Source organism: Petromyzon marinus, chromosome 62, assembly GCF_048934315.1.
Source record: "Petromyzon marinus isolate PM22_M1 ecotype Great Lakes invasive population chromosome 62, UKy_Petmar_22M1.pri1.0, whole genome shotgun sequence".
In the NCBI taxonomy this organism is placed as follows: Eukaryota; Metazoa; Chordata; class Hyperoartia; order Petromyzontiformes; family Petromyzontidae; genus Petromyzon; species Petromyzon marinus.
In genome coordinates, this window is record NC_133728.1 from 9344629 (window position 1) to 9358010 (window position 13382).

The following is a 13382-nucleotide window of genomic DNA, read 5'->3' on the forward strand; positions in this document are numbered from 1 at the left end:
GACATTCGAGTCAACCTACGGTGTGAGTGGACTAGTGATCACGGGAGGTAATGACAGGGGAGTCGGCCTGCAGTGTGAATAGACTAGTGGCCACGGGAGATAATGGCAGGGGAGTCAGCCTGCAGAACGGGTGGACTAGTGGCCACGGGAGGTAATGACAGGGGAGTCGGCCTGCAGTGTGAATGGACTAGTGGCCACGGAAGGTAATGACAGGGGAGTCGGCCTGCAGTGCGAATGGACTAGTGGCCACGGAAGGTAATGACAAGGGAGTCAGCCTACAGTCTGAATGGATTAGTGGCCATGGGAGGTAATGACAGGGGAGTCAGCTTGCAGAGCGAATGGACTAGTGGCCACGGGAGGTAATGACAGGGGAGTCGGCTTGCAGAGCGAATGGACTAGTGGCCATGGGAGGTAATGACAGGGGAGTCAGCCTGCAGTGCGAATGGACTAGTGGCCACGGGAGGTAATGACAGGGGAGTCGGTCTGCAATGCGAATGAACTAGCGGCCATGGGAGGTAATGACAGGGGAGTCAGCCTGCAGTGTGAATGGACTGGTGGCCACGGGAGGTAATGACAGGGGAGTCAGCCTCCAGTGCGAATGGACTAGTGGCCATGGGAGGTAATGACAGGGGAGTCGGCTTGCAAAGCGAATGGACTAGTGGCCACGGGAGGTAATGACAGGGGAGTCAGCCTGCAGAGCGAATGGACTAGTGGCCACGGGAGGGAATGACAGGGGAGTCGGCTTGCAATAGGAATGGACTGGTGGCTGCGGGAATGATCGAGAATAGGAGCGTGGCCAGGTGACGGAAGAGGATGGTAGCGTCTGCTGGTAGAGCGAGCGTCGAGAACCAGCGAGAAGGTTCGGGAATGGGGGCGTGGCCTCTGACCGTATATCAGGGAGCTGCGCGGGTACCTCGGGGCGGTTGCAGTGGGGGTCTCCGCCTGTTCGAGTGTGAGCACGTGGCTCTTTAATAAAAGAAACGATGTCAAGACAAGTGCGTTGAAGTCGTCATGATCCGTGTACAATAAAAAATGCTCCAGTGGTAGTGATGCGACTGTGGTTATCCAGAGCCAGGCCGTAGTACAGCGTTTAGCGACGTAATACCACGATCCACGAATACGAAGGAGGAGACATCACAGCGATGATGATGATGCTGCTACACCACCACTCCGCTACTGCTCCTGCTGATGCTTGATCACGTGAATGTGACATTGTAGTCATCTCTGCAGCATCTACATCAGCCGTATGAAAGAAAGAAACTATGCCTATCACTACCCCAACCCCTATCACGACCCCTACCACTACCCCAACCCCTATCACTACCCTTACCCCTATTACTACCCCTATTACTACCCCAACCCCTATCACTACCCCAACCCCTATTACTACCCCAACCCCTATCACTACCCCAACCCCAATCACTACCCCAACTCCTATCACTACCCCAACCCCTATTACTACCCCAACCCCAATCACTACCCCAACCCCTATTACTACCCCAAACCCTATCACTACCCCAACCCCTATCACTACCCCAACCCCTATCACTACCCCAACTCCTATCACTACCCCAACCCCTATTACTACCCCAACCCCAATCACTACCCCAACCCCTATTACTACCCCAAACCCTATCACTACCCCAACCCCTATCACTACCCCAACCCCTATCACTACCCTAACCCCAATCACTACCCCAACCCCTATCACTACCCTAACCCCAATCACTACCCCAACCCCTATTACTACCCCAACCCCAATCACTACCCCAACCCCTATTACTACCCCAAACCCTATCATTACCCCAAACCCTATCACTACCCCAACCCCTATCGCTACCCTAACCCCAATCACTACCCTAACCCCAATCACTACCCCAACCCCTATCACAATCCCTATCACTACCCTAACCCCAATCACTACCCCTACCACTACCCCTACCACTACCTAAATCCCTATCACTACCCCAACCCCTATTACTACCCCAAACCCTATCACTACCCCAACCCCTACCACTACCCCAACCCCTATCACAATCCCTATCACTACCCCAACCCCTAACACTACCCCAACCCCTACCACTACCCCAACCCCTATCACTACCCCAACCCCTATCACTACCCAATCACTACCCCAATCATTACCTAAACCTCTACCACTACCCAAATCACTACCCCTACCACTACCCCAAACCCTATCACTACCCCAACCCCTACCACTACCCCAACCCCAATCACAACCCCTATCACTACCCCAACCCCTATCACTACCCCAACCCCTATCACTACCCCAATCACTACCACTACCCCAACCCCTACCCACTACCCCAACCCCTATCACTACCCCAGCCCCTATCACTACCCCAACCCCTACCACTACCCCAATCACTACCCCAACCCCTATCATTACCCCGACTCCTACTACCACCCCTATCGCTACCCCAACCCCTATCACTACCCCGACTCCTACTACCACCCCTATCGCTACCCTTACCACTGTCACTACCCCAGAATGAACCAACGTATAACGACGCAACGCTCCGGATCCACAAATCAAATCATCAGAGCGGTGACGCCGTTATCCTGGAGGTTGACCACGTGGAGATGCAGAGAGCAGTCTCCAGCATCGGCAGCAGCCAGTGCGAAAGCAAGAAGAAAAATGAGGGAGGAGGGAGGAGGGAAGGAAGGAGAAAGGAAGGAAGAAGGAAGGAGGAAATAAGGAAGGAGGAAGATGGAAGGAAGGAGGAACATGGACCTGTAGGGCCTCCCACTGAGACAGCTGCCACCTTTCTACAGGAGCGTCCTGCAGACATGGAGCTCCCTCGCCGTCAGAAGGCTGAACCAGCCGCGATCGGACCAGGATTTGGTCTTCGAACCGATCCTCAGGAACCCACAGACAAAGCTGCCATCCACCACCACCGCCCCCGGTATGGAGAGGCGCCTCGCCAACGCGTGGCTCACCAGGATGGGAGATCTGGTGGAGCCCGAAACACGGGGCCGGTGGCTCGGACCAGCAGACATGGCCGTAAAGACAGGGGGGCTGCAGTCGCTCCGGGTGGCTGCCCGGATCCTAGCCGAAGCCAAGGGGGCCTTCTCAGCGGCAGTGGGGATGACGAGGCCCCTCTCGATCCTCCTCCACCGGAGCTCTCAGTCGTGCCACTGCATCGCCAATGCCGACAAATGAAGGCGGATCATGACCTGTGCCGGCTGGAAGACCTGCTGGAGGTGGCCTTCGCAAATGTAAAGAGGAAGGTGCTCTACTCCTACATGGTCCGGTTCCACCAACAGGACACCCTGAGGAGCCACAAGGACCATGCCTGGAGGAGAGCCCTGCCCTGCATCTCTCCGGAGAGGCCTCGCTGGAGGCAACTCTACTCCAGCCCGACGTACAACCGCATCGGCGACCTCAGCTGGAGCATCGCCCACGGCACCATCACCACCAATGTCTCCCTGGCACGCTTCACCGACACGTCCCCGGAGTGCCGGTTCTGCGGTAAAGTGGAGACGGTGGCGCACCAATACGTGGAGTGCAAGAGCCTGGACTCGCTGTTCAAGGTCCTGAGAAACATCCTCTTAAGGTTCAGCCTCCACTTCTCCCCGACGGTCCTCATCTTTGGATACCCGAAGGGCGACGGACCCCAACATCTTCAGGGGCCGGTCAACGTGCTCGTCGGCCACGCCAAGCTCGCCGTATACAGGGCGAGGAAGGTGGCCCTGGAGGGGCAACGTCCGGCCAGCAGCCTGGGCATCTTCCGCGCTCTGGTTGGAGCCAGGGTGTGGCCGGAGTTCCGCCACGCGCGGCTGACCCACGCCGTGCCGGCCTTCAAGGAGCAGTAGGCGCTGGAGGAGGCCGTGTGCTCGGTGGCAGAAGACGGAGAGCTCTGCATGCAGATCTAAGCTACCCGTCGGAGGCCGTTTGACTGTGGGAAGGGCTGGGTGCAGATGCAGCACTTGTCGTAGTTATTTTTTTTTACAAATATTTCAGAGAAAACAGGGGGAACATAGACATAGAGTAGTGAGAGAGGGGGGGGTAGAGAGAGAGAGGGGGGTAGAGAGGGGGGTAGAGAGAGAGGGGGGTAGAGAGAGGGGGGGGTAGAGAGAGGGGGAAGGGGTAAGAAGGAGGAGAGCAGAGCGTGACATCTTTCGTGTAATCTTTCATTTAAAAAGGCGGGGGGGGGGGGGGAGCACATAAAGCGAAGCATTGAAAAAACAAAAAAAACGAAATGATGAAGGAAGCAAAGTGCCGACTACACCGAGCATCTTTCTTGTTTCCTCTGATCGTAAACAAAAAATGAAGGAATGAAGGAAGCAAGGAAGGAAGGAAGAAGAAGAAGAAGCGGTGAACGCCGGCCCCTTGTCGCTTCACCACAGCAGCGGCGGCGGCGGCGGCGGCGGCGACGGCGACGTTCACACCGCGAGTCGCCCGCTCGCTCGGGTGGACGCACCCCGCCGCGTGACCTTGATAGGTGGCGTCGGGGTCACCGGGCGAGGCGAGCGGTAGAGAGCGAAGGAGCGAGCTTCGTGCATTCCAAGATCATTCCACGTGGACTTCGAGTCTTGGCCTGAGATACAACATTGCTGCGTGAGTTGCAACAGTCCGAAGACTGGCTCCAATTCCCTGTACATTTTAATTAACTCTGCTCGTTGCGTATGCAGGCCCCAATTTGTCGCTGTGCTCTTTTTTTTTACTTGCCTTAAAACTACTTGTGACGCCCAATTTCTGGTGCAGTTGAAGGTGAACAGCGACGATTAAAATCGTATCGCCTGCTGTGAGCAGCACATTCCACATGCTGGCTTGGAATGGGGGAGGGGGGTGGTTGAGCCTGGGGTTTGAACTTGGCAGGAGGAAATCGTCAGTGCTGGTGGCTGGGGAGGGGGATGGAGAGTGAGATGAGAGGCAGGAGAATGCGTGGAGGGGAGTGGAGTGAGATGAGAGGGGAGAGGCAGGAGAGAGAATGTATGGGAGTGGAGTGAGATGAGAGGGGAGTGGCAGGAGAGAGCGTGGAGGGGAGTGGAGTGAGATGAGAGGCGAGAGGCAGGAGAAAGTGTGGAGGGGAGTAGAGTGAGATGAGAGGGGAGAGGCAGGAGAAAGTGTGGAGGGGAGTGGAGTGAGATGAGAGGTGAGAGGCAGGAGAGAGCGTGGAGGGGAGTGAGATGAGAGGGGAGAGGCAGGAGAGAGCGTGGAGGTGGCTATGGGCGAGTCCACGGTTCGTGAGTCATGGCGAGGTTGCAGCTTGAGTAGCGCAGTTCGCTTTGTGCCACCTGTGACTCACATCCGTGCAGAAAAGCCACGTTGACGCCTCCGTCACCCCCCCCCCTCCACGTGCCTACTCGTCTGTACACAGCGCTCTACTTCATTGCATCAGCCACTGTGTCAAGCCTCGCTCACCTGTCACTGGCAGCGCGGTGGCTAGGAGATGTTAACTACCTCGCCTGGTGTGCAGGAGGTCGTGGGTTAAACCCAGACCCTGTCGCCTGCTGCTGTATATTTGAAGTTTGCGTGTATCTCTCTCATCATCATCACGATGGCTAGGAGATGTTAACTACCTCGCCTGGTGTGCAGGAGGTCGTGGGTTCGATCCAGACCCTGTCGCCTGCTGCTGTATATTTGTAGTTTGCGTGTCTCTCTCTCTCATCATCATCATCACGGTGGCAAGGAGATGTTAACTACCTCGCCTGGTACACAGGAGGTCGTGGGTTCGATTCAGACTCCGTCGCCTGCTGCTGTATATTTGGAGTTTGCGTGTCTCTCTCTCTCACCATCATCATCATCACGGTGGCTAGGAGATGTTAACTACCTCGCCTGGTACACAGGAGGTCGTGGGTTCGATCCAGACCCTGTTGCCTGCTGCTGCTGTATATTTGGAGTCTGCGTGTCTCTCCCATTTAGAATCGACATCGCGCGTTTCAGAGTATTTGGCTGCTACCGCTCTGTACATTTCCACGCGGTCATAATGATGATGACCATGGGCCACTTCCGTTGAGGTGCAATCAATTTGTGATGGCCAGGTCCGCTTGTGAGAAGGAGCTGGCGCGTAGCGGCTGAGTGCGTGGGGCATCACAGGCGCGGTTTGTTCACTAGGGGGCGTTGGGGCACTGCCCCACCGAGCAGCTGGAGATGAGAAACGATTTGTCTAATGAATAAAGTAACATTGAAAAAAAGCTTCTTTTTTTTTAAACCACGCTTTAATGAAATGTGCCGTACTAGTAATGGCAGAACTCCACGACTCCAGGAAGTGGGCCAGAAGCTTGCCACGACGCAAGGGGACCGTGGGCCAATTACAGCCAACGTCAGTTGAGCGTGGACAATTAGACCCAAGCCGAAACATCTTACATGTAAAAAATGATGTTTAAAAATATTGATTTTTGTATTTGTTTTATGATATAATGTAGTATTGTCATCAGTAAGACACAAGTATACAGAGTCTGCAGTCGATACCACATTGCGAAGTGGGTTAAAATTGAGTTGCAAGATTTGAGGATACAACAACAACAGACAGTGAGTTAATAGAAAGCGTGTGAAAAATAATATTTTTCTGTAAATAGTTTTGTTGTGTCTGCAAGAATTGAAATTTAACGATTCTTCCTTCAACGTGAATTGCCTAACGAAGATAACATTTTAAGTTTAACACCTCGGAAACTTTCGCGACCAATACCATCCATAATATAGTTTTTTTTGGGGGGGGGGGAGGGGCTGGGTTTAGATCGCGTAAATACAAATGTGGTGTCGTTAAACCCGCCACCACCCGACACAGCCAATTAGCAAGGGGTTTGTCACGTGAACAGAACGTGACACTTCGTTACCAGTACAGCGCGCTGATGTGTCGGAGAGATTGTAAATGCTGTGACTCGGCTCTCTGTTGCTTGGCTACAACAATACTCACATTAACAGAGCATCGAATGCTAAAACCAAGACCGAGCAACAATACTGCTGAAAGTGATCAGATTATCAAAAAATGTAAATACCATATACCTCGGGAGTTACTGACCAATTAGCCCGTGTTTTGCAAAAGCAAAAAAATTAAAGTGAGATTTGGTACGGTACACACAATTAAAAAACGAGTCTCTTGTACTAAAGATGAATTACCGAAGTTATCAACAGAAGGTGTATATCGGATCAATTGCGTATGGGGCCGTCCATAAATGACGTCACGCGATTTTGCTCGATTTTTGACCCCCCCACCCTCGTCAGACGGCGTCACAAAAAGTCAGACCCCCACCCACTCAAATATGACGTCACAAAGCTCTGCCCCCCCCCCACCCACAAAAAAAAACAGGCTTCAAATCGCTTTAAACTATTGTCACTGTAGTGCGTATTTAATGTGGCGCTGCACTCTGATGTTGTAGGAGAAAACATTTATTAAAAAGTCTATTTAATTAAAGTAGAACGTGTTTGTCTATATTTATTTAAAGTTGCGCATCTTGACGTGACGTCACATTTCTCACCCCCCCCCCTCCTTCGTCACACATCGTCACAAATGTCTGACCCCCCCCCCCACCTAGGTGCGTGACGTCATTTATGGACGACCCCCTATGCGGTGTCATATTAGCGTAAGACTAAAAGAACACCAAAGGAACATTAAAGTCTCCCAAACTCAGCTGTCAGCAGTGGCAGCGCATGCTTGCCAACAAGGACATTCAATTGATTTTTCAGAACGTTGGAGTGTTATGCAGTAACTAATTATTACTGGCCAAGACTCGTTAGAGAATCGGTCGAAATTGAGAATAATTTCAAATAATTTCAACCGCTGTGATAGCTACAAGGCAAAGTTGTGATTGCGTGTGTCTGTTCAAAATGTTTAGCGTACTTCCCGACATGCAACAAACTGGAAATTTGCCATGTGGGTACTTTCCAGACTGTACACCATGCAACAATTATAAAAATACACTTTTTTTGGAGGGGGGGGGGTAGGGGGAGCTCAATAATGCATTTAGTTTTTGCACGGCAAGTGGGCTATGACGTCAAATCTGTCACGTGACCCGCGCACGTGGAAGCGTAACGCATTGTAGTGTAGTGGTTAGCGCGCTGCGCTACGAGCCCGGCGACCCGAGTTCGATTCCCGCTGCCACCACCGGTGACGATTATTTTACTTACTCAAACGAGTAAGTAGTGTGGTGTGTGAACATCGCCACTGGGGAGACAAAGGCGGCCGGGCGTGGTGAATCCAAGTCCCGGGCGAAGCCGGGTAGTCCAGCTAGTTAAGTGATACACAACACACATGGCAATTCCTTACAGGTGATTCACATGCTAAGTGGCTGATTACTGATCTATTACATAATTGCATATAACCCCACCCCCACCTCCGCCTCTGATCTCGAAACGTGATGGGGTTACAACAATGATGACGTCATCCTGCACTATTTAAGACCGGAAGCTGGTGGATAGCTTCACTAGTCTGGCAAATCGCCCGAAGATGCTGGTTGTAATTTCCAGTGAAACGTCGTACTCCTCAAATGTCGTACTGTAATGAGCCAAGAATGTCTGTGTCCCGCGCGTGACGTCACTCCACGTCGGCCAGCCCCCCTCATTAATACTCATGAACAGGTGACGTCACTCCACATGTAGCACCCCCCCTCATTAATAATCACGAGCGGGTGACGTCACTCTATATCGAACAGCCCTCCACATTAATGATCATGAAGATGTGACGTCTTCTAAATGGACCCCCCCCCTCATTAATATTTATTAGCGAGTGACGTCACTCCACATGGGGGGGGAGGGGGGCGAGTCGCCTCCTCCCCCCTCCTCGGCGTCAACTGACAGCCCTCACGACAGAACCCTCACGTCACGTGGTCTCCGTAACGCTGCTGGGGGCCATCCATAAATGACGTCACGCACCTTGGGGGGTCAGACATTTGTGACGATGTGTGACGAGGGGGGTTTGAGAAATGTGACGTCACGTCAAAATGCGCAACTTTAAATAAATATAGACAAACACGTTCTACTTTAATTAAATTGACTTTGTAATAAATGTTTTCTCCTACAACATCAGAGTGCAGCACCACATTAAATATGCACTACAATGACAATAAATGACAATAAATAAATAATACAATAAATGGCAATAAATAATACAATAAATGACAATAAATAATACAATGACAATAGTTTAAAGTGATTTGAAGCATGTTTTATTTATTTTTGTGGGGGGTCAGAGCTTTGTGACGTCATATTTGAGGGGGGGTTTGACTTTTTGTGACGCCGTGTGACGACGGGGGGAGGGGGGGTCAAAAATCGTCAAAAATCGCGTGACGTCATTTATGGACAGCCCCTTGAGACATCAAAGTAAAAAGGACGTCATGATGAACACGGGAATATAACCTTAAAATGAAATAAGTCTGTGTCACCACGGCCTTACAAATTTCACACGAATTAATGCAATGACTATCGCGCCTTGCAAGTTGCAGATTTACTGAAACACACCCGGGTCCTTGGACAGGCAAAAGGCTGTTTGTCAATGTTGTGGATTCACTCTTCGACACACCGGTGGGCTAAAGTAGTGAACTATTTTGTCCTTTGTCAACGTGACACATTTTTACTGATTGGGCCGTGTCGGGTGGTGGAGGGTTGCGACACATTTATAAATAACGCGATCTAACCCAAAAACCTTTATCTTACCTATAAAAGGCATTCTTTGTCTGTCTGTCTGTCCCTTGGGGTTTACGTTTTGAAAAAGTAGCCGGGTACCACGCCGTAAGCCCCGTGGTGAGCCAGCGCTATTCCATATTCCCATCCGTCAACTTTAAAGTAGTCAAACTAACAATTTAGTAAAATTTATTAATATTTATTTATTTACTCGCGACGCTAAAGCTGACCGGGGGTTGCCCCTAGCAACGCACACGCGTCATCGGTGAGGGGGGGGGGGGGTGGATTTCTCATTCGCGTTCAAAATGGAAAAAAAATACACACAACGCTGAAGAGGTAAATTCATCAAAGTGTTACGTCCTCTTCTCCCCCACCCCAATGTGTGCACTTACTTCTATAGGGTCAATAGATACTAATATTATAGCGCTCAGATAGTATTATTGTAGCGCGGGCGGAGGGATAGCGGCCCAGCCCCAGCCTGTCAAAGTGCCACCTAGGCCGGCTGGACAATCTAGGCGAGGCCGGGGGTTCTGCACGGGACTAGGCCTCACCACGCCACTCTGTCAGGTGAGTGCTTTGTGGTATAGAGTCGATATATACTGCTATAGAGTCAGCATGTACTACTGTTGCGATAGCAGGCATCACCACTGTCAGTATGCACTGCTGTAATCATAGCAGGTACTACCACAGTCAGTATGCACTGCTGTTATCATAGCAGGTACCACCACAGTCATGATGCACTGCTGGAATCATAGGAGTAACCACCACAGTCAATATGCACCGCTGTAGTCATTGCAGGATACCACCATAATCAGTATGCACTGCTGTAGTGATAACAGGTACCACCACAGTCAGTATGCACTGCTGTAGTTAAAGCAAGTACCACCATAGTCAGTATGCACTGCTGTAGTGAAAGCAGGTCCCACCAAAGTCGGTATGCACTGCTGTAGTCATAGCAGGTACCACCACAGTCAGTATGCACTGCTGTAGTCATAGCAGGTACCACCACAGTCAGTATGCACTGCTGTAGTTAAAGCAAGTACCACCATAGTCAGTATGCACTGCTGTAGTGAAAGCAGGTACCACCATAGTCAGTATGCATTGCTGTAGTCATAGCAGGTACCACCATAGTCAGTATGCACTGCTGTAGTGAAAGCAGGTCCCACCAAAGTCGGTATGCACTGCTGTAGTCATAGCAGGTACCACCACAGTCAGTATGCACTGCTGTAGTCATAGCAGGTACCACCACAGTCAGTATGCACTGCTGTAGTGATAGCAGGTACCACCACTGTCAGTATGCACTGCTGTAATCATAGCAGGTACCACCACAGTCAGTATGCACTGATGTAGTCATAGCAGGTACCACCACAGTCAGTATGCACTGCTGTAGTGAAACCAGGTACCACCACAGTCAATATGCACTGCTCTAGGGAAAGCAGGTCCCACCAAATTCGGTGTGCATTGCTGTAGTGATAGCAGGTACCACCACAGTCGGTATGCACTGCTGTAGTGAAAGCAGGTACCACCACAGTCATGATGCACTGCTGGAATCATAGGAGTAACCACCACAGTCAATATGCACCGCTGTAGTCATTGCAGGATACCACCATAATCAGTATGCACTGCTGTAGTGATAACAGGTACCACCACAGTCAGTATGCACTGCTGTAGTTAAAGCAAGTACCACCATAGTCAGTATGCACTGCTGTAGTGAAAGCAGGTCCCACCAAAGTCGGTATGCACTGCTGTAGTCATAGCAGGTACCACCACAGTCAGTATGCACTGCTGTAGTCATAGCAGGTACCACCACAGTCAGTATGCACTGCTGTAGTTAAAGCAAGTACCACCATAGTCAGTATGCACTGCTGTAGTGAAAGCAGGTACCACCATAGTCAGTATGCATTGCTGTAGTCATAGCAGGTACCACCATAGTCAGTATGCACTGCTGTAGTGAAAGCAGGTCCCACCAAAGTCGGTATGCACTGCTGTAGTCATAGCAGGTACCACCACAGTCAGTATGCACTGCTGTAGTCATAGCAGGTACCACCACAGTCAGTATGCACTGCTGTAGTGATAGCAGGTACCACCACTGTCAGTATGCACTGCTGTAATCATAGCAGGTACCACCACAGTCAGTATGCACTGATGTAGTCATAGCAGGTACCACCACAGTCAGTATGCACTGCTGTAGTGAAACCAGGTACCACCACAGTCAATATGCACTGCTCTAGGGAAAGCAGGTCCCACCAAATTCGGTGTGCATTGCTGTAGTGATAGCAGGTACCACCACAGTCGGTATGCACTGCTGTAGTGAAAGCAGGTACCACCACAGTCGGTATGCACTGCTGTAGTGATAGCAGGTAATCACCACAGTCGGTATGCACTGCTGTAGTGATAGCAGGTACTACCACAGTCAGTATGCACTGCTGTAGTGAAAGCAGGTACCACCACAGTCAGTATGCACTGCTGTAGTGATAGCAGTTACCATCACAGTCGGTATACACTGCTGTAGTGATAGCAGGTACCACCACAGTTGGTATGCACTACTGTGGTGATAGCAGGTACCACCACAGTCGGTATGCACTGCTGTAGTGATAGCAGGTTCCACCACTGTCAGTATGCACTGCTGTAGTGATAGCAGGTACCACCACAGTCAGTATGCACTGCTGTAGTGATAGCAGGTTCCACCACAGTCAGTATACACTGCTGTAGTGATAGCAGGTTCCACCACTATCGGTATGCACTACTGTAGTGATAGCAGGTACCACCACAGTCGGTATGCACTACTGTGGTGATAGCAGGTACCACCAAAGTCGGTATGCACTGCTGTAGTGAAAGCAGGTACCACCACAGTCGGTATACACTGCTGTAGTGATAGCAGGTTCCACCACTATCGGTATGCACTACTGTAGTGATAGCAGGTCCCACCAAATTCGGTGTGCATTGCTGTAGTGATAGCAGGTACCACCACAGTCGGTATGCACTGTTGTAGTGAAAGCAGGTACCACCACAGTCGGTATGCACTGCTGTAGTGATAGCAGGTAATCACCACAGTCGGTATGCACTGCTGTAGTGATAGCAGGTACTACCACAGTCAGTATGCACTGCTGTAGTGAAAGCAGGTACCACCACAGTCAGTATGCACTGCTGTAGTGATAGCAGTTACCACCACAGTCGGTATACACTGCTGTAGTGATATCAGGTACCACCACAGTTGGTATGCACTACTGTGGTGATAGCAGGTACCACCACAGTCAGTATGCACTGCTGTAGTGATAGCAGGTTCCACCACTGTCAGTATGCACTGCTGTAGTGATAGCAGGTACCACCACAGTCAGTATGCACTGCTGTAGTGATAGCAGGTTCCACCACAGTCAGTATACACTGCTGTAGTGATAGCAGGTTCCACCACTATCGGTATGCACTACTGTAGTGATAGCAGGTACCACCACAGTCGGTATGCACTACTGTGGTGATAGCAGGTACCACCACAGTCGGTATGCACTGCTGTAGTGATAGCAGGTACCACCACTCAGTATGCACTGCTGTAGTGATATCAGGTTCCACCACAATCGGTATGCACTACTGTAGTGATAGCAGGTACCACCACAGTTAGTATGCACTGCTGTAGTGATAGCAGGTACCACCACAGTCGGTATGCACTGCTGTAATGATAGTAGATACTGCTATCGAGTTGGTAGAGACTGCTATATAGAGTTAGTAAATACTAAAACAGTCAGTAAATACTACTACAGTCAGTCAAAACTGCTACAGTCAGTATATACTACGATACAGT